We start from the raw sequence: 21,006 nt of genomic DNA, 5'->3' as shown, positions 1-21,006 counted from the left end.
AAAAATAAAAAATTAAATTAAAAACACGAACAAGAAGTAGTGAGACAAACTTGAGGGGCTTTCTCCTGGCACATTCCATTCTAAATTCCAATCTAGAACAGGACTTCCATTGAGGCTCTGTGGCCCTAGTAACCAGATTTGGTAAGCGAGAACTGCTGCCACCTTGTGGCCGTTTCACACAAGAGCAGCTTTAATCCCAGCGCTAATGGTCAGTGGATATTCAAAATCGTTGCAGGCCTGTAAATGACACCTGCCCTGAAAACAAATCCTGGGGTCATATACCGACCAAAAAATGCAAAAGACGTCCATATTTCAAAACGACTGTTTCAAGAGGCATATTTCACGCACATTAGTGTTCTGCTTCTTTTGCTTTCTTTCTTTTTTGGTTAAAAAAACGGGAATGGAAAAAGGCAAGCCTCAGAATGGGCGAAAACGTTCGCAAACGAATCAATGGACAAAGGTTTAATCTCCAATATATATAAACAGCTCACGCAGCTTAATATTAATAAAACAAACAACCCAGTACAAAAATGGGCAGAAGATCTATATAGACGTTTCTTTAAAGAAGTCACAGAGATGGCCAAGACGCACATGAAAAGCTGCTCAACATCACTAATTATTAGAGAAATGCAAATCCAAACGACAATGAGGTATGACCTCACACCTGTTAGAATCGGCATCATCAGAAAATATACAAACAACAAATTCCGGGGAGGGTGTGGACAAAAGGAACCCTCTTCCACTATTGGTGGGAAGGTAAATTGATACACTCACTATGGAGAACAGTATGGAGGTTCCTTTAAAAAACTAAAAAGAGAATTACCATAGGATCCAGCAATCCCACTTCTGGGCATATACCCAGAGAAAACCATAAATCAAAAAGACACATTCACCACAATGTTCATTGCAGCACTATTTACAATAGCCAGGTAATGGAAGCAACCTAAATGCCCACAGACAGACGAATGGATAAAGATGTGGTACATATATAAAATGGAATATTACTCAGCCATAAAAAGGAATGAAACTGGTTCATTTGTAGAAGTCGATGGATCTAGAGACTGTCATACAGAGTGAAGTAAGTCAGAAAGAGAAAAACAAATATTGTATATTAATGCATATAGGTGGAACCTAGAAAAATGGTACAGATGAACTGGTTTGCAGGGCAGAAATAGAGACACAGAGGTAGAGAACAAACGTATGGACACCAAGTGGGGGAAGCCATGGGGTGGTGGTGGTGGGATGAGTTGGGAGATTGGGATGGACCTGTATACATGTATATGCATAAAATATATAACTAATAGTAACCTGCTGTATAAAGAAATAAATAAAATTAAATTTCAAAATTTTTAAAAATAAAACAGGAAAAAGTTCTTCCATTCACACAGATGTATTTATATGAATGAATTATTCCCATGCTTATATCTATAAATATATAAAAGAGGAATTAAATCTAACTTGAACCAAAAAAGAAAAAAAAACCTAAACCAAACAGTTATACAGAGGAAAACCCTACCAAGGCACTTGCTCCAGCGGTAAACAATTCTGAAATTGGGCAGAGGTGGGGAATCATCTCCCATACAGCCAGCAGCCCCGCACCCCCATGAAAGGAGCGTCCTCATTGCAAAGCTGGGGGACCATGCCGAGGCCTCTGTGAGTAAACGTGAGCTGAGCCCCAGGCCAGCTGCTACTGAACTGTTCCCACCCTTCCCAGGTAAAACACCTGAATATGTACAAGGGCTTGAAAGCCTAGAGGAAGGGCCGTGGAGCCACACCAGCGACAGCACGCAGGCCAACTTGCTGCCTGCAGGCCAGCCAGGATGCTCCTGTCCCCGGGCGCTCTTCTGGAAGCTTTCCATTTCCCTGCCTGAGATACCCCTCCTGTCCCGGCCCCCACTCATTTGTTTCCTTCCTCAGCCCGGAGAGAAATTCCAGTGGAAGTTATGGGTGACACATCCTCTTCTTTACAGGTGGCAGCCTGGCAACTCCTGCAGAAAGTCCAGCAGAGCCCCACTCACACCGGGCCACCAACAAAGCCGTGGACCCTCACACCCTCCCACCAGCACAGCCCCGAGACTGCTGATGGGGCAGAGAATATGGAGTCAGGCACAGCTGCAGGGGCTATTGCTGCCTGGAGTGCAGTTTATATTGACCTCAACCCAGGCACACCTGGGGAGGGCTTGCCGGCAGGGTCAGGCTGCCCAGGTCAGCTAATCCTCAGCCCTCAGGGAATCACACTGCAGAAAAAGGACCTCGCTAAGACAGAATATTAGCCAAGGGAAAAAAGGACACAATGCCATTTGCAGCACCGTAGATGAGTCTAGAGGTAATCACGTGACTTGTAGTAAGTCAGAAAGTGAAAGACACATATCGTAGGATATCACTTATAGGTGTTACCTAAAAATTGATACCAGGGCAGATATTTCCACGGAGAAGGGCAATCACAGATTCATTAAACAAACTTATGGTTCACCAATGGAAAGGTGTGAGGAGTGGATTCATTAGGATATCGGGGTTAACAGACATATACAAACACAGGTGAAATATATAATCACCAAAGACCTACGGAATACCAAGAGAAGACTACTCAACATTCTGTCATAACGTACATGGGAAAAGGGTCCCAGGAAGAACAGACCTATGTATATGTGTAAAAGAACCACATCTTGCACACCTACAAGAAGCCAAACGTTGTCATCAAACTTGCTGTAATAAAAAATAAAAAAATTAAATTAAAAACACGAACAAGAAGTAGTGAGACAAACTTGAGGGGCTTTCTCCTGGCACATTCCATTCTAAATTCCAATCTAGAACAGGACTTCCATTGAGGCTCTGTGGCCCTAGTAACCAGATTTGGTAAGCGAGAACTGCTGCCACCTTGTGGCCGTTTCACACAAGAGCAGCTTTAATCCCAGCGCTAATGGTCAGTGGATATTCAAAATCGTTGCAGGCCTGTAAATGACACCTGCCCTGAAAACAAATCCTGGGGTCATATACCGACCAAAAAATGCAAAAGACGTCCATATTTCAAAACGACTGTTTCAAGAGGCATATTTCACGCACATTAGTGTTCTGCTTCTTTTGCTTTCTTTCTTTTTTGGTTAAAAAAACGGGAATGGAAAAAGGCAAGCCTCAGAATGGGCGAAAACGTTCGCAAACGAATCAATGGACAAAGGTTTAATCTCCAATATATATAAACAGCTCACGCAGCTTAATATTAATAAAACAAACAACCCAGTACAAAAATGGGCAGAAGATCTATATAGACGTTTCTTCAAAGAAGTCACAGAGATGGCCAAGACGCACATGAAAAGCTGCTCAACATCACTAATTATTAGAGAAATGCAAATCCAAACGACAATGAGGTATGACCTCACACCTGTTAGAATCGGCATCATCAGCAAATCTACAAACAACAAATTCCGGGGATGGTGTGGACAAAAGGAACCCTCTTCCACTATTTGTGGGAAGGTAAATTGATACACTCACTATGGAGAACAGTATGGATGTTCCTTTAAATAACTAAAAAGAGAATTACCATAGGAGCCTGCAATCCCACTTTTGGGCATATACCCAGAGAAAACCATAAATCAAAAAGACACATTCACCACAATGTTCATTGCAGCACAATTTACAATAGCCAGGTAATGGAAGCAACCTAAATGCCCACAGAAAGACGAATGGATAAAGATGTGGTACATATATAAAATGGAATATTGCTCAGCCATAAAAAGGAATGAAACTGGGTCATTTGTAGAGAAGTCGATGGATCTAGAGACTGTCATACAGAGTGAAGTAAGTCAGAAAGAGAAAAACAAATATTGTATATTAATGCATATATGTGGAACCTAGAAAAATGGTACAGATGAACTGGTTTGCAGGACAGAAATAGAGACACAGAGGTAGAGAACAAACGTATGGACACCAAGTGGGGGAAGCCATGGGGTGGTGGTGGTGGGATGAGTTGGGAGATTGGGATGGACCTGTATACATGTATATGCATAAAATATATAACTACTAGTAACCTGCTGTATAAAGAAATAAATAAAATTAAATTTCAAAATTTTTAAAAATAAAACAGAAGAAAGTTCTTCCATTCACACAGATGTATTTATATGAATGAATTATTCCCATGCTTATATCTATAAATACATAAACGAGGAATAAAATCTAACTTGAACCAAGAAAGAAAAAAAAAACCTAAACCAAACAGTTATACAGAGGAAAACACTACCAAGGCACTTGTTCCAGCAGTAAACAATTCTGAAATTGGTCAGTGGTGGGGAATCATCTTCCATACAACCAACAGCCCCGTCCCCCCATGCAAGGAGCGTCCTCACTGCAAAGCTGGGGGACCATGCCGAGGCCTCTGTGAGTAAACGTGAGCTGAGCCCCAGGCCAGCTGCTACTGAACTGTTCCCACCCTTCCCAGGTAAAACACCTGAATATGTACAAGGGCTTGAAAGCCTAGAGGAAGGGCCGTGGAGCCACACCAGCGACAGCACGCAGGCCAACTTGCTGCCTGCAGGCCAGCCAGGATGCTCCTGTCCCCGGGCGCTCTTCTGGAAGCTTTCCATTTCCCTGCCTGAGATACCCCTCCTGTACCGGCCCCCACTCATTTGTTTCCTTCCTCAGCCCGGAGAGAAATTCCAGTGGAAGTTATGGGTGACACATCCTCTTCTTTACAGGTGGCAGCCTGGCAACTCCTGCAGAAAGTCCAGCAGAGCCCCACTCACACCGGGCCACCAACAAAGCCGTGGACCCTCACACCCTCCCACCAGCACAGCCCCGAGACTGCTGACGGGGCAGAGAATATGGAGCCAGGTACAGCTGCAGGGGCTATTGCTGCCTGGAGTGCTGTTTATATTGACCTCAAACCAGGCACACCTGGGGAGGGCTTGCCGGCAGGGTCAGGCTGCCCAGGTCAGCTAATCCTCAGCCCCCAGGGAATCACATTGCAGAAAAAGGACCTCGCTAAGACAGAATATTAGCCAAGGGAAAAAAGGACACAATGCCATTTGCAGCACCGTAGATGAGTCTAGAGGTAATCACGTGACTTGTAGTAAGTCAGAAAGTGAAAGACACATATCGTAGGATATCACTTATAGGTGTTACCTAAAAATTGATACCAGGGCAGATATTTCCACGGAGAAGGGCAATCACAGATTCATTAAACAAACTTATGGTTCACCAATGGAAAGGTGTGAGGAGTGGATTCATTAGGATATCGGGGTTAACAGACATATACAAACACAGGTGAAATATATAATCACCAAAGACCTACGGAATACCAAGAGAAGACTACTCAACATTCTGTCATAACGTACATGGGAAAAGGGTCCCAGGAAGAACAGACCTATGTATATGTGTAAAAGAACCACATCTTGCACACCTACAAGAAGCCAAACGTTGTCATCAAACTTGCTGTAATAAAAAATAAAAAATTAAATTAAAAACACGAACAAGAAGTAGTGAGACAAACTTGAGGGGCTTTCTCCTGGCACATTCCATTCTAAATTCCAATCTAGAACAGGACTTCCATTGAGGCTCTGTTGCCCTAGTAACCAGATTTGGTAAGCGAGAACTGCTGCCACCTTGTGGCCGTTTCACACAACAGCAGCTTTAATCCCAGCGCTAATGGTCAGTGGATATTCAAAATCGTTGCAGGCCTGTAAATGTCATCTGCCCTGAAAACAAATCCTGGGGTCATATACCGACCAAAAAATGCAAAAGACGTCCATATTTCAAAACGACTGTTTCAAGAGGCATATTTCACGCACATTAGTGTTCTGCTTCTTTTGCTTTCTTTCTTTTTTGGTTAAAAAAACGGGAATGGAAAAAGGCAAGCCTCAGAATGGGCGAAAACATTCGCAAACGAATCAATGGACAAAGGTTTAATCTCCAATATATATAAACAGCTCACGCAGCTTAATATTAATAAAACAAACAACCCAGTACAAAAATGGGCAGAAGATCTATATAGACGTTTCTTTAAAGAAGTCACAGAGATGGCCAAGACGCACATGAAAAGCTGCTCAACATCACTAATTATTAGAAAAATGCAAATCCAAAGGACAATGAGGTATGACCTCACACCTGTTAGAATCGGCATCATCAGCAAATCTACAAACAACAAATTCCGGGGATGGTGTGGACAAAAGGAACCCTCTTCCACTATTGGTGGGAAGGTAAATTGATACAGTCACTATGGAGAACAGTATGGATGTTCCTTTAAATAACTAAAAAGAGAATTACCATAGGAGCCTGCAATCCCACTTTTGGGCATATACCCAGAGAAAACCATAAATCAAAAAGACACATTCACCTCAATGTTCATTGCAGCACAATTTACAATAGCCAGGTAATGGAAGCAAACTAAATGCCCACAGAAAGACGAATGGATAAAGATGTGGTACATATATAAAATGGAATATTGCTCAGCCATAAAAAGGAATGAAACTGGGTCATTTGTAGAGAAGTCGATTGATCTAGAGACTGTCATACAGAGTGAAGTAAGTCAGAAAGAGAAAAACAAATATTGTATATTAATGCATATATGTGGAACCTAGAAAAATGGTACAGATGAACTGGTTTGCAGGACAGAAATAGAGACACAGAGGTAGAGAACAAACGTATGGACACCAAGTGGGGGAAGCCATGGGGTGGTGGTGGTGGGATGAGTTGGGAGATTGGGATGGACCTGTATACATGTATATGCATAAAATATATAACTACTAGTAACCTGCTGTGTAAAGAAATAAATAAAATTAAATTTCAAAATTATTAAAAATAAAACAGAAGAAAGTTCTTCCATTCACACAGATGTATTTATATGAATGAATTATTCCCATGCTTATATCTATAAATACATAAACAAGGAATAAAATCTAACTTGAACCAAGAAAGAAAAAAAAACCTAAACCAAAGAGTTATACAGAGGAAAACACTACCAAGGCACTTGTTCCAGCAGTTAACAATTCTGAAATTGGTCAGTGGTGGGGAATCATCTTCCATACAACCAACAGCCCCGTCCCCCCATGCAAGGAGCGTCCTCACTGCAAAGCTGGGGGACCATGCCGAGGCCTCTGTGAGTAAACGTGAGCTGAGCCCCAGGCCAGCTGCTACTGAACTGTTCCCACCCTTCCCAGGTAAAACACCTGAATATGTAAAAGGGCTTGAAAGCCTAGAGGAAGGGCCGTGGAGCCACACCAGCGACAGCACGCAGGCCAACTTGCTGCCTGCAGGCCAGCCAGGATGGTCCCGGCCCCGGGCGCTCTTCTGGAAGCTTTCCATTTCCCTGCCTGAGATACCCCTCCTGTCCCGGCCCCCACTCCTTTTTTTTTTTTTTTTTTTTTTTTGCTGTACGCGGGCCTCTCACTGCTGTGGCCTCTCCCGTTGCGGAGCACAGGCTCCGGACACACAGGTTCCGCGTCCATGGCTCGCGGGCCCAGCCACTCCGCGGCATGTGGGATCTTCCAGGACAGGGGCACGAACCCGTGTCCCCTGCATCGGCAGGCGGACTCTCAACCACTGCGCCACCAGGGAAGCACCCCCACTCCTTTTGTTCCTTCCTCAGCCCGGAGAGAAATTCCAGTGGAAGTTATGGGTGACACATCCTCTTCTTTACAGGTGGCAGCCTGGCAACTCCTGCAGAAAGTCCAGCAGAGCCCCACTCACACCGGGCCACCAACAAAGCCGTGGACCCTCACACCCTCCCACCAGCACAGCCCCGAGACTGCTGACGGGGCAGAGAATATGGAGCCAGGTACAGCTGCAGGGGCTATTGCTGCCTGGAGTGCTGTTTATATTGACCTCAAACCAGGCACACCTGGGGAGGGCTTGCCGGCAGGGTCAGGCTGCCCAGGTCAGCTAATCCTCAGCCCCCAGGGAATCACATTGCAGAAAAAGGACCTCGCTAAGACAGAATATTAGCCAAGGGAAAAAAGGACACAATGCCATTTGCAGCACCGTAGATGAGTCTAGAGGTAATCACGTGACTTGTAGTAAGTCAGAAAGTGAAAGACACATATCGTAGGATATCACTTATAGGTGTTACCTAAAAATTGATACCAGGGCAGATATTTCCACGGAGAAGGGCAATCACAGATTCATTAAACAAACTTATGGTTCACCAATGGAAAGGTGTGAGGATTGGATTCATTAGGATATCGGGGTTAACAGACATATACAAACACAGGTGAAATATATAATCACCAAAGACCTACGGAATACCAAGAGAAGACTACTCAACATTCTGTCATAACGTACATGGGAAAAGGGTCCCAGGAAGAACAGACCTATGTATATGTGTAAAAGAACCACATCTTGCACACCTACAAGAAGCCAAACGTTGTCATCAAACTTGCTGTAATAAAAAATAAAAAATTAAATTAAAAACACGAACAAGAAGTAGTGAGACAAACTTGAGGGGCTTTCTCCTGGCACATTCCATTCTAAATTCCAATCTAGAACAGGACTTCCATTGAGGCTCTGTTGCCCTAGTAACCAGATTTGGTAAGCGAGAACTGCTGCCACCTTGTGGCCGTTTCACACAACAGCAGCTTTAATCCCAGCGCTAATGGTCAGTGGATATTCAAAATCGTTGCAGGCCTGTAAATGTCATCTGCCCTGAAAACAAATCCTGGGGTCATATACCGACCAAAAAATGCAAAAGACGTCCATATTTCAAAACGACTGTTTCAAGAGGCATATTTCACGCACATTAGTGTTCTGCTTCTTTTGCTTTCTTTCTTTTTTGGTTAAAAAAACGGGAATGGAAAAAGGCAAGCCTCAGAATGGGCGAAAACATTCGCAAACGAATCAATGGACAAAGGTTTAATCTCCAATATATATAAACAGCTCACGCAGCTTAATATTAATAAAACAAACAACCCAGTACAAAAATGGGCAGAAGATCTATATAGACGTTTCTTTAAAGAAGTCACAGAGATGGCCAAGACGCACATGAAAAGCTGCTCAACATCACTAATTATTAGAGAAATGCAAATCCAAAGGACAATGAGGTATGACCTCACACCTGTTAGAATCGGCATCATCAGAAAATCTACAAACAACAAATTCGGGGGATGGTGTGGACAAAAGGAACCCTCTTCCACTATTGGTGGGAAGGTAAATTGATACAGTCACTATGGAGAACAGTATGGATGTTCCTTTAAATAACTAAAAAGAGAATTACCATAGGAGCCTGCAATCCCACTTTTGGGCATATACCCAGAGAAAACCATAAATCAAAAAGACACATTCACCACAATGTTCATTGCAGCACAATTTACAATAGCCAGGTAATGGAAGCAAACTAAATGCCCACAGAAAGACGAATGGATAAAGATGTGGTACATATATAAAATGGAATATTGCTCAGCCATAAAAAGGAATGAAACTGGGTCATTTGTAGAGAAGTCGATTGATCTAGAGACTGTCATACAGAGTGAAGTAAGTCAGAAAGAGAAAAACAAATATTGTATATTAATGCATATACGTGGAACCTAGAAAAATGGTACAGATGAACTGGTTTGCAGGACAGAAATAGAGACACAGAGGGAGAGAACAAACGTATGGACACCAAGTGGGGGAAGCCATGGGGTGGTGGTGGTGGGATGAGTTGGGAGATTGGGATGGACCTGTATACATGTTTATGCATAAAATATATAACTACTAGTAACCTGCTGTATAAAGAAATAAATAAAATTAAATTTCAAAATTATTAAAAATAAAACAGAAGAAAGTTCTTCCATTCACACAGATGTATTTATATGAATGAATTATTCCCATGCTTATATCTATAAATACATAAACGAGGAATAAAATCTAACTTGAACCAAGAAAGAAAAAAAAACCTAAACCAAAGAGTTATACAGAGGAAAACACTACCAAGGCACTTGTTCCAGCAGTAAACAATTCTGAAATTGGTCAGTGGTGGGGAATCATCTTCCATACAACCAACAGCCCCGTCCCCCCATGCAAGGAGCGTCCTCACTGCAAAGCTGGGGGACCATGCCGAGGCCTCTGTGAGTAAACGTGAGCTGAGCCCCAGGCCAGCTGCTACTGAACTGTTCCCACCCTTCCCAGGTAAAACACCTGAATATGTAAAAGGGCTTGAAAGCCTAGAGGAAGGGCCGTGGAGCCACACCAGCGACAGCACGCAGGCCAACTTGCTGCCTGCAGGCCAGCCAGGATGGTCCCGGCCCCGGGCGCTCTTCTGGAAGCTTTCCATTTCCCTGCCTGAGATACCCCTCCTGTCCCGGCCCCCACTCCTTTTTTTTTTTTTTTTTTTTTGCTGTACGCGGGCCTCTCACTGCTGTGGCCTCTCCCGTTGCGGAGCACAGGCTCCGGACACACAGGTTCCGCGGCCATGGCTCGCGGGCCCAGCCACTCCGCGGCATGTGGGATCTTCCAGGACAGGGGCACGAACCCGTGTCCCCTGCATCGGCAGGCGGACTCTCAACCACTGCGCCACCAGGGAAGCACCCCCACTCCTTTTGTTCCTTCCTCAGCCCGGAGAGAAATTCCAGTGGAAGTTATGGGTGACACATCCTCTTCTTTACAGGTGGCAGCCTGGCAACTCCTGCAGAAAGTCCAGCAGAGCCCCACTCACACCGGGCCACCAACAAAGCCGTGGACCCTCACACCCTCCCACCAGCACAGCCCCGAGACTGCTGACGGGGCAGAGAATATGGAGCCAGGTACAGCTGCAGGGGCTATTGCTGCCTGGAGTGCTGTTTATATTGACCTCAAACCAGGCACACCTGGGGAGGGCTTGCCGGCAGGGTCAGGCTGCCCAGGTCAGCTAATCCTCAGTCCCCAGGGAATCACATTGCAGAAAAAGGACCTCGCTAAGACAGAATATTAGCCAAGGGAAAAAAGGACACAATGCCATTTGCAGCACCGTAGATGAGTCTAGAGGTAATCACGTGACTTGTAGTAAGACAGAAAGTGAAAGACACATATCGTAGGATATCACTTATAGGTGTTACCTAAAAATTGATACCAGGGCAGATATTTCCACGGAGAAGGGCAATCACAGATTCATTAAACAAACTTATGGTTCACCAATGGAAAGGTGTGAGGATTGGATTCATTAGGATATCGGGGTTAACAGACATATACAAACACAGGTGAAATATATAATCACCAAAGACCTACGGAATACCAAGAGAAGACTACTCAACATTCTGTCATAACGTACATGGGAAAAGGGTCCCAGGAAGAACAGACCTATGTATATGTGTAAAAGAACCACATCTTGCACACCTACAAGAAGCCAAACGTTGTCATCAAACTTGCTGTAATAAAAAATAAAAAATTAAATTAAAAACACGAACAAGAAGTAGTGAGACAAACTTGAGGGGCTTTCTCCTGGCACATTCCATTCTAAATTCCAATCTAGAACAGGACTTCCATTGAGCCTCTGTTGCCCTAGTAACCAGATTTGGTAAGCGAGAACTGCTGCCACCTTGTGGCCGTTTCACACAAGAGCAGCTTTAATCCCAGCGCTAATGGTCAGTGGATATTCAAAATTGTTGCAGGCCTGTAAATGACACCTGCCCTGAAAACAAATCCTGGGGTCATATACCGACCAAAAAATGCAAAAGACGTCCATATTTCAAAACGACTGTTTCAAGAGGCATATTTCACGCACATTAGTGTTCTGCTTCTTTTGCTTTCTTTCTTTTTTGGTTAAAAAAACGGGAATGGAAAAAGGCAAGCCTCAGAATGGGCGAAAACGTTCGCAAACGAATCAATGGACAAAGGTTTAATCTCCAATATATATAAACAGCTCACGCAGCTTAATATTAATAAAACAAACAACCCAGTACAAAAATGGGCAGAAGATCTATATAGACGTTTCTTCAAAGAAGTCACAGAGATGGCCAAGACGCACATGAAAAGCTGCTCAACATCACTAATTATTAGAGAAATGCAAATCCAAACGACAATGAGGTATGACCTCACACCTGTTAGAATCGGCATCATCAGCAAATCTACAAACAACAAATTCCGGGGATGGTGTGGACAAAAGGAACCCTCTTCCACTATTGGTGGGAAGGTAAATTGATACACTCACTATGGAGAACAGTATGGATGTTCCTTTAAATAACTAAAAAGAGAATTACCATAGGAGCCTGCAATCCCACTTTTGGGCATATACCCAGAGAAAACCATAAATCAAAAAGACACATTCACCACAATGTTCATTGCAGCACAATTTACAATAGCCAGGTAATGGAAGCAACCTAAATGCCCACAGAAAGACGAATGGATAAAGATGTGGTACATATATAAAATGGAATATTGCTCAGCCATAAAAAGGAATGAAACTGGGTCATTTGTAGAGAAGTCGATGGATCTAGAGACTGTCATACAGAGTGAAGTAAGTCAGAAAGAGAAAAACAAATATTGTATATTAATGCATATATGTGGAACCTAGAAAAATGGTACAGATGAACTGGTTTGCAGGACAGAAATAGAGACACAGAGGTAGAGAACAAACGTATGGACACCAAGTGGGGGAAGCCATGGGGTGGTGGTGGTGGGATGAGTTGGGAGATTGGGATGGACCTGTATACATGTATATGCATAAAATATATAACTACTAGTAACCTGCTGTATAAAGAAATAAATAAAATTAAATTTCAAAATTTTTAAAAATAAAACAGAAGAAAGTTCTTCCATTCACACAGATGTATTTATATGAATGAATTATTCCCATGCTTATATCTATAAATACATAAACGAGGAATAAAATCTAACTTGAACCAAGAAAGAAAAAAAAACCTAAACCAAACAGTTATACAGAGGAAAACACTACCAAGGCACTTGTTCCAGCAGTAAACAATTCTGAAATTGGTCAGTGGTGGGGAATCATCTTCCATACAACCAACAGCCCCGTCCCCCCATGCAAGGAGCGTCCTCACTGCAAAGCTGGGGGACCATGCCGAGGCCTCTGTGAGTAAACGTGAGCTGAGCCCCAGGCCAGCTGCTACTGAACTGTTCCCACCCTTCCCAGGTAAAACACCTGAATATGTACAAGGGCTTGAAAGCCTAGAGGAAGGGCCGTGGAGCCACACCAGCGACAGCACGCAGGCCAACTTGCTGCCTGCAGGCCAGCCAGGATGGTCCCGGCCCCGGGCGCTCTTCTGGAAGCTTTCCATTTCCCTGCCTGAGATACCCCTCCTGTCCCGGCCCCCACACCTTTTTTTTTTTTTTTTTTTTTTTGCTGTACGCGGGCCTCTCACTGCTGTGGCCTCTCCCGTTGCGGAGCACAGGCTCCGGACACACAGGTTCCGCGGCCATGGCTCGCGGGCCCAGCCACTCCGCGGCATGTGGGATCTTCCAGGACAGGGGCACGAACCCGTGTCCCCTGCATCGGCAGGCGGACTCTCAACCACTGCGCCACCAGGGAAGCACCCCCACTCCTTTTGTTCCTTCCTCAGCCCGGAGAGAAATTCCAGTGGAAGTTATGGGTGACACATCCTCTTCTTTACAGGTGGCAGCCTGGCAACTCCTGCAGAAAGTCCAGCAGAGCCCCACTCACACCGGGCCACCAACAAAGCCGTGGACCCTCACACCCTCCCACCAGCACAGCCCCGAGACTGCTGACGGGGCAGAGAATATGGAGCCAGGTACAGCTGCAGGGGCTATTGCTGCCTGGAGTGCTGTTTATATTGACCTCAAACCAGGCACACCTGGGGAGGGCTTGCCGGCAGGGTCAGGCTGCCCAGGTCAGCTAATCCTCAGCCCTCAGGGAATCACTTTGCAGAAAAAGGACCTCGCTAAGACAGAATATTAGCCAAGGGAAAAAAGGACACAATGCCATTTGCAGCACCGTAGATGAGTCTAGAGGTAATCACGTGACTTGTAGTAAGTCAGAAAGTGAAAGACACATATCGTAGGATATCACTTATAGGTGTTACCTAAAAATTGATACCAGGGCAGATATTTCCACGGAGAAGGGCAATCACAGATTCATTAAACAAACTTATGGTTCACCAATGGAAAGGTGTGAGGATTGGATTCATTAGGATATCGGGGTTAACAGACATATACAAACACAGGTGAAATATATAATCACCAAAGACCTACGGAATACCAAGAGAAGACTACTCAACATTCTGTCATAACGTACATGGGAAAAGGGTCCCAGGAAGAACAGACCTATGTATATGTGTAAAAGAACCACATCTTGCACACCTACAAGAAGCCAAACGTTGTCATCAAACTTGCTGTAATAAAAAATAAAAAATTAAATTAAAAACACGAACAAGAAGTAGTGAGACAAACTTGAGGGGCTTTCTCCTGGCACATTCCATTCTAAATTCCAATCTAGAACAGGACTTCCATTGAGGCTCTGTGGCCCTAGTAACCAGATTTGGTAAGCGAGAACTGCTGCCACCTTGTGGCCGTTTCACACAAGAGCAGCTTTAATCCCAGCGCTAATGGTCAGTGGATATTCAAAATCGTTGCAGGCCTGTAAATGACACCTGCCCTGAAAACAAATCCTGGGGTCATATACCGACCAAAAAATGCAAAAGACGTCCATATTTCAAAACGACTGTTTCAAGAGGCATATTTCACGCACATTAGTGTTCTGCTTCTTTTGCTTTCTTTCTTTATTGGTTAAAAAAACGGGAATGGAAAAAGGCAAGCCTCAGAATGGGCGAAAACGTTCGCAAACGAATCAATGGACAAAGGTTTAATCTCAAATATATATAAACAGCTCACGCAGCTTAATATTAATAAAACAAACAACCCAGTACAAAAATGGGCAGAAGATCTATATAGACGTTTCTTTAAAGAAGTCACAGAGATGGCCAAGACGCACATGAAAAGCTGCTCAACATCACTAATTATTAGAGAAATGCAAATCCAAACGACAATGAGGTATGACCTCACACCTGTTAGAATCGGCATCATCAGAAAATATACAAACAACAAATTCCGGGGAGGGTGTGGACAAAAGGAACCCTCTTCCACTATTGGTGGGAAGGTAAATTGATACAGTCACTATGGAGAACAGTATGGAGGTTCCTTTAAAAAACTAAAAAGAGAATTACCATAGGATCCAGCAATCCCACTTCTGGGCATATACCCAGAGAAAACCATAAATCAAAAAGACACATTCACCACAATGTTCATTGCAGCACTATTTACAATAGCCAGGTAATGGAAGCAACCTAAATGCCCACAGACAGACGAATGGATAAAGATGTGGTACATATATAAAATGGAATATTACTCAGCCATAAAAAGGAATGAAACTGGTTCATTTGTAGAAGTCGATGGATCTAGAGACTGTCATACAGAGTGAAGTAAGTCAGAAAGAGAAAAACAAATATTGTATATTAATGCATATAGGTGGAACCTAGAAAAATGGTACAGATGAACTGGTTTGCAGGGCAGAAATAGAGACACAGAGGTAGAGAACAAACGTATGGACACCAAGTGGGGGAAGCCATGGGGTGGTGGTGGTGGGATGAGTTGGGAGATTGGGATGGACCTGTATACATGTATATGCATAAAATATATAACTAATAGTAACCTGCTGTATAAAGAAATAAATAAAATTAAATTTCAAAATTTTTAAAAATAAAACAGGAAAAAGTTCTTCCATTCACACAGATGTATTTATATGAATGAATTATTCCCATGCTTATATCTATAAATATATAAAAGAGGAATTAAATCTATCTTGAACCAAAAAAGAAAAAAAAACCTAAACCAAACAGTTATACAGAGGAAAACCCTACCAAGGCACTTGCTCCAGCGGTAAACAATTCTGAAATTGGGCAGAGGTGGGGAATCATCTCCCATACAGCCAGCAGCCCCGCACCCCCATGAAAGGAGCGTCCTCATTGCAAAGCTGGGGGACCATGCCGAGGCCTCTGTGAGTAAACGTGAGCTGAGCCCCAGGCCAGCTGCTACTGAACTGTTCCCACCCTTCCCAGGTAAAACACCTGAATATGTACAAGGGCTTGAAAGCCTAGAGGAAGGGCCGTGGAGCCACACCAGCGACAGCACGCAGGCCAACTTGCTGCCTGCAGGCCAGCCAGGATGCTCCTGTCCCCGGGCGCTCTTCTGGAAGCTTTCCATTTCCCTGCCTGAGATACCCCTCCTGTCCCGGCCCCCACTCATTTGTTTCCTTCCTCAGCCCGGAGAGAAATTCCAGTGGAAGTTATGGGTGACACATCCTCTTCTTTACAGGTGGCAGCCTGGCAACTCCTGCAGAAAGTCCAGCAGAGCCCCACTCACACCGGGCCACCAACAAAGCCGTGGACCCTCACACCCTCCCACCAGCACAGCCCCGAGACTGCTGATGGGGCAGAGAATATGGAGTCAGGCACAACTGCAGGGGCTATTGCTGCCTGGAGTGCAGTTTATATTGACCTCAACCCAGGCACACCTGGGGAGGGATTGCCGGCAGGGTCAGGCTGCCCAGGTCAGCTAATCCTCAGCCCTCAGGGAATCACACTGCAGAAAAAGGACCTCGCTAAGACAGAATATTAGCCAACGGAAAAAAGGACACAATGCCATTTGCAGCACCGTAGATGAGTCTAGAGGTAATCACGTGACTTGTAGTAAGTCAGAAAGTGAAAGACACATATCGTAGGATATCACTTATAGGTGTTACCTAAAAATTGATACCAGGGCAGATATTTCCACGGAGAAGGGCAATCACAGATTCATTAAAAAAACTTATGGTTCACCAATGGAAAGGTGTGAGGAGTGGATTCATTAGGATATCGGGGTTAACAGACATATACAAACACAGGTGAAATATATAATCACCAAAGACCTACGGAATACCAAGAGAAGACTACTCAACATTCTGTCATAACATACATGGGAAAAGGGTCCCAGGAAGAACAGACCTATGTATATGTGTAAAAGAACCACATCTTGCACACCTACAAGAAGCCAAACGTTGTCATCAAACTTGCTGTAATAAAAAATAAAAAATTAAATTAAAAACACGAACAAGAAGTAGTGAGACAAACTTGAGGGGCTTTCTCCTGGCACATTCCATTCTAAATTCCAATCTAGAACAGGACTTCCATTGAGGCTCTGTGGCCCTAGTAACCAGATTTGGTAAGCGAGAACTGCTGCCACCTTGTGGCCGTTTCACACAAGAGCAGCTTTAATCCCAGCGCTAATGGTCAGTGGATATTCAAAATCGTTGCAGGCCTGTAAATGACACCTGCCCTGAAAACAAATCCTGGGGTCATATACCGACCAAAAAATGCAAAAGACGTCCATATTTCAAAACGACTGTTTCAAGAGGCATATTTCACGCACATTAGTGTTCTGCTTCTTTTGCTTTCTTTCTTTTTTGGTTAAAAAAACGGGAATGGAAAAAGGCAAGCCTCAGAATGGGCGAAAACGTTCGCAAACGAATCAATGGACAAAGGTTTAATCTCCAATATATATAAACAGCTCACGCAGCTTAATATTAATAAAACAAACAACCCAGTACAAAAATGGGCAGAAGATCTATATAGACGTTTCTTTAAAGAAGTCACAGAGATGGCCAAGACGCACATGAAAAGCTGCTCAACATCACTAATTATTAGAGAAATGCAAATCCAAATGACAATGAGGTATGACCTCACACCTGTTAGAATCGGCATCATCAGAAAATCTACAAACAACAAATTCCGGGGATGGTGTGGACAAAAGGAACCCTCTTCCACTATTGGTGGGAAGGTAAATTGATACACTCACTATGGAGAACAGTATGTATGTTCCTTTAAATAACTAAAAAGGGAATTACCATAGGAGCCTGCAATCCCACTTTTGGGCATATACCCAGAGAAAACCATAAATCAAAAAGACACATTCACCACAATGTTCATTGCAGCACAATTTACAATAGCCAGGTAATGGAAGCAACCTAAATGCCCACAGAAAGACGAATGGATAAAGATGTGGTACATATATAAAATGGAATATTGCTCAGCCATAAAAAGGAATGAAACTGGGTCATTTGTAGAGAAGTCGATGGATCTAGAGACTGTCATACAGAGTGAAGTAAGTCAGAAAGAGAAAAACAAATATTGTATATTAATGCATATATGTGGAACCTAGAAAAATGGTACAGATGAACTGGTTTGCAGGACAGAAATAGAGACACAGAGGTAGAGAACAAACATATGGACACCAAGTGGGGGAAGCCATGGGGTGGTGGTGTGGGATGAGTTGGGAGATTGGGATGGACCTGTATACATGTATATGCATAAAATATATAACTACTAGTAACCTGCTGTATAAAGAAATAAATAAAATTAAATTTCAAAATTTTTAAAAATAAAACAGAAGAAAGTTCTTCCATTCACACAGATGTATTTATATGAATGAATTATTCCCATGCTTATATCTATAAATACATAAACGAGGAATAAAATCTAACTTGAACCAAGAAAGAAAAAAAAACCTAAACCAAACAGTTATACAGAGGAAAACACTACCAAGGCACTTGTTCCAGCAGTAAACAATTCTGAAATTGGTCAGTGGTGGGGAATCATCTCCCATACAACCAACAGCCCCGTCCCCCCATGCAAGGAGCGTCCTCACTGCAAAGCTGGGGGACCATGCCGAGGCCTCTGTGAGTAAACGTGAGCTGAGCCCCAGGCCAGCTGCTACTGAACTGTTCCCACCCTTCCCAGGTAAAACACCTGAATATGTAAAAGGGCTTGAAAGCCTAGAGGAAGGGCCGTGGAGCCACACCAGCGACAGCACGCAGGCCAACTTGCTGCCTGCAGGCCAGCCAGGATGGTCCCGGACCCGGGCGCTCTTCTGGAAGCTTTCCATTTCCCTGCCTGAGATACCCCTCCTGTCCCGGCCCCCACTCCTTTTTTTCCTTCCTCAGCCCGGAGAGAAATTCCAGTGGAAGTTATGGGTGACACATCCTCTTCTTTACAGGTGGCAGCCGGGCAACTCCTGCAGAACGTCCAGCAGAGCCCCACTCACACCAGGCCACCAACAAAGCCGTGGACCCTCACACCCTCCCACCAGCACAGCCCCGAGACTGCTGACGGGGCAGAGAATATGGAGCCAGGTACAGCTGCAGGGGCTATTGCTGCCTGGAGTGCTGTTTATATTGACCTCAAACCAGGCACACCTGGGGAGGGCTTGCCGGCAGGGTCAGGCTGCCCAGGTCAGCTAATCCTCAGCCCTCAGGGAATCACTTTGCAGAAAAAGGACCTCGCTAAGACAGAATATTAGCCAAGGGAAAAAAGGACACAATGCCATTTGCAGCACCGTAGATGAGTCTAGAGGTAATCACGTGACTTGTAGTAAGTCAGAAAGTGAAAGACACATATCGTAGGATATCACTTATAGGTGTTACCTAAAAATTGATACCAGGGCAGATATTTCCACGGAGAAGGGCAATCACAGATTCATTAAACAAACTTATGGTTCACCAATGGAAAGGTGTGAGGATTGGATTCATTAGGATATCGGGGTTAACAGACATATACAAACACAGGTGAAATATATAATCACCAAAGACCTACGGAATACCAAGAGAAGACTACTCAACATTCTGTCATAACGTACATGGGAAAAGGGTCCCAGGAAGAACAGACCTATGTATATGTGTAAAAGAACCACATCTTGCACACCTACAAGAAGCCAAACGTTGTCATCAAACTTGCTGTAATAAAAAATAAAAAATTAAATTAAAAACACGAACAAGAAGTAGTGAGACAAACTTGAGGGGCTTTCTCCTGGCACATTCCATTCTAAATTCCAATCTAGAACAGGACTTCCATTGAGGCTCTGTTGCCCTAGTAACCAGATTTGGTAAGCGAGAACTGCTGCCACCTTGTGGCCGTTTCACACAACAGCAGCTTTAATCCCAGCGCTAATGGTCAGTGGATATTCAAAATCGTTGCAGGCCTGTAAATGTCATCTGCCCTGAAAACAAATCCTGGGGTCATATACCGACCAAAAAATGCAAAAGACGTCCATATTTCAAAACGACTGTTTCAAGAGGCATATTTCACGCACATTAGTGTTCTGCTTCTTTTGCTTTCTTTCTTTTTTGGTTAAAAAAACGGGAATGGAAAAAGGCAAGCCTCAGAATGGGCGAAAACATTCGCAAACGAATCAATGGACAAAGGTTTAATCTCCAATATATATAAACAGCTCACGCAGCTTAATATTAATAAAACAAACAACCCAGTACAAAAATGGGCAGAAGATCTATATAGACGTTTCTTTAAAGAAGTCACAGAGATGGCCAAGACGCACATGAAAAGCTGCTCAACATCACTAATTATTAGAGAAATGCAAATCCAAACGACAATGAGGTATGACCTCACACCTGTTAGAATCGGCATCATCAGCAAATCTACAAACAACAAATTCGGGGGATGGTGTGGACAAAAGGAACCCTCTTCCACTATTGGTGGGAAGGTAAATTGATACAGTCACTATGGAGAACAGTATGGATGTTCCTTTAAATAACTAAAAAGAGAATTACCATAGGAGCCTGCAATCCCACTTTTGGGCATATACCCAGAGAAAACCATAAATCAAAAAGACACATTCACCACAATGTTCATTGCAGCACAATTTACAATAGCCAGGTAATGGAAGCAAACTAAATGCCCACAGAAAGACGAATGGATAAAGATGTGGTACATATATAAAATGGAATATTGCTCAGCCATAAAAAGGAATGAAACTGGGTCATTTGTAGAGAAGTCGATTGATCTAGAGACTGTCATACAGAGTGAAGTAAGTCAGAAAGAGAAAAACAAATATTGTATATTAATGCATATATGTGGAACCTAGAAAAATGGTACAGATGAACTGGTTTGCAGGACAGAAATAGAGACACAGAGGTAGAGAACAAACGTATGGACACCAAGTGGGGGAAGCCATGGGGTGGTGGTGGTGGGATGAGTTGGGAGATTGGGATGGACCTGTATACATGTATATGCATAAAATATATAACTACTAGTAACCTGCTGTATAAAGAAA

This window comes from Mesoplodon densirostris, chromosome 12, assembly GCF_025265405.1.
Source record: "Mesoplodon densirostris isolate mMesDen1 chromosome 12, mMesDen1 primary haplotype, whole genome shotgun sequence".
Lineage (NCBI taxonomy): Eukaryota > Metazoa > Chordata > Mammalia > Artiodactyla > Ziphiidae > Mesoplodon > Mesoplodon densirostris.
Note: the sequence above shows the minus strand (reverse complement) of the source record.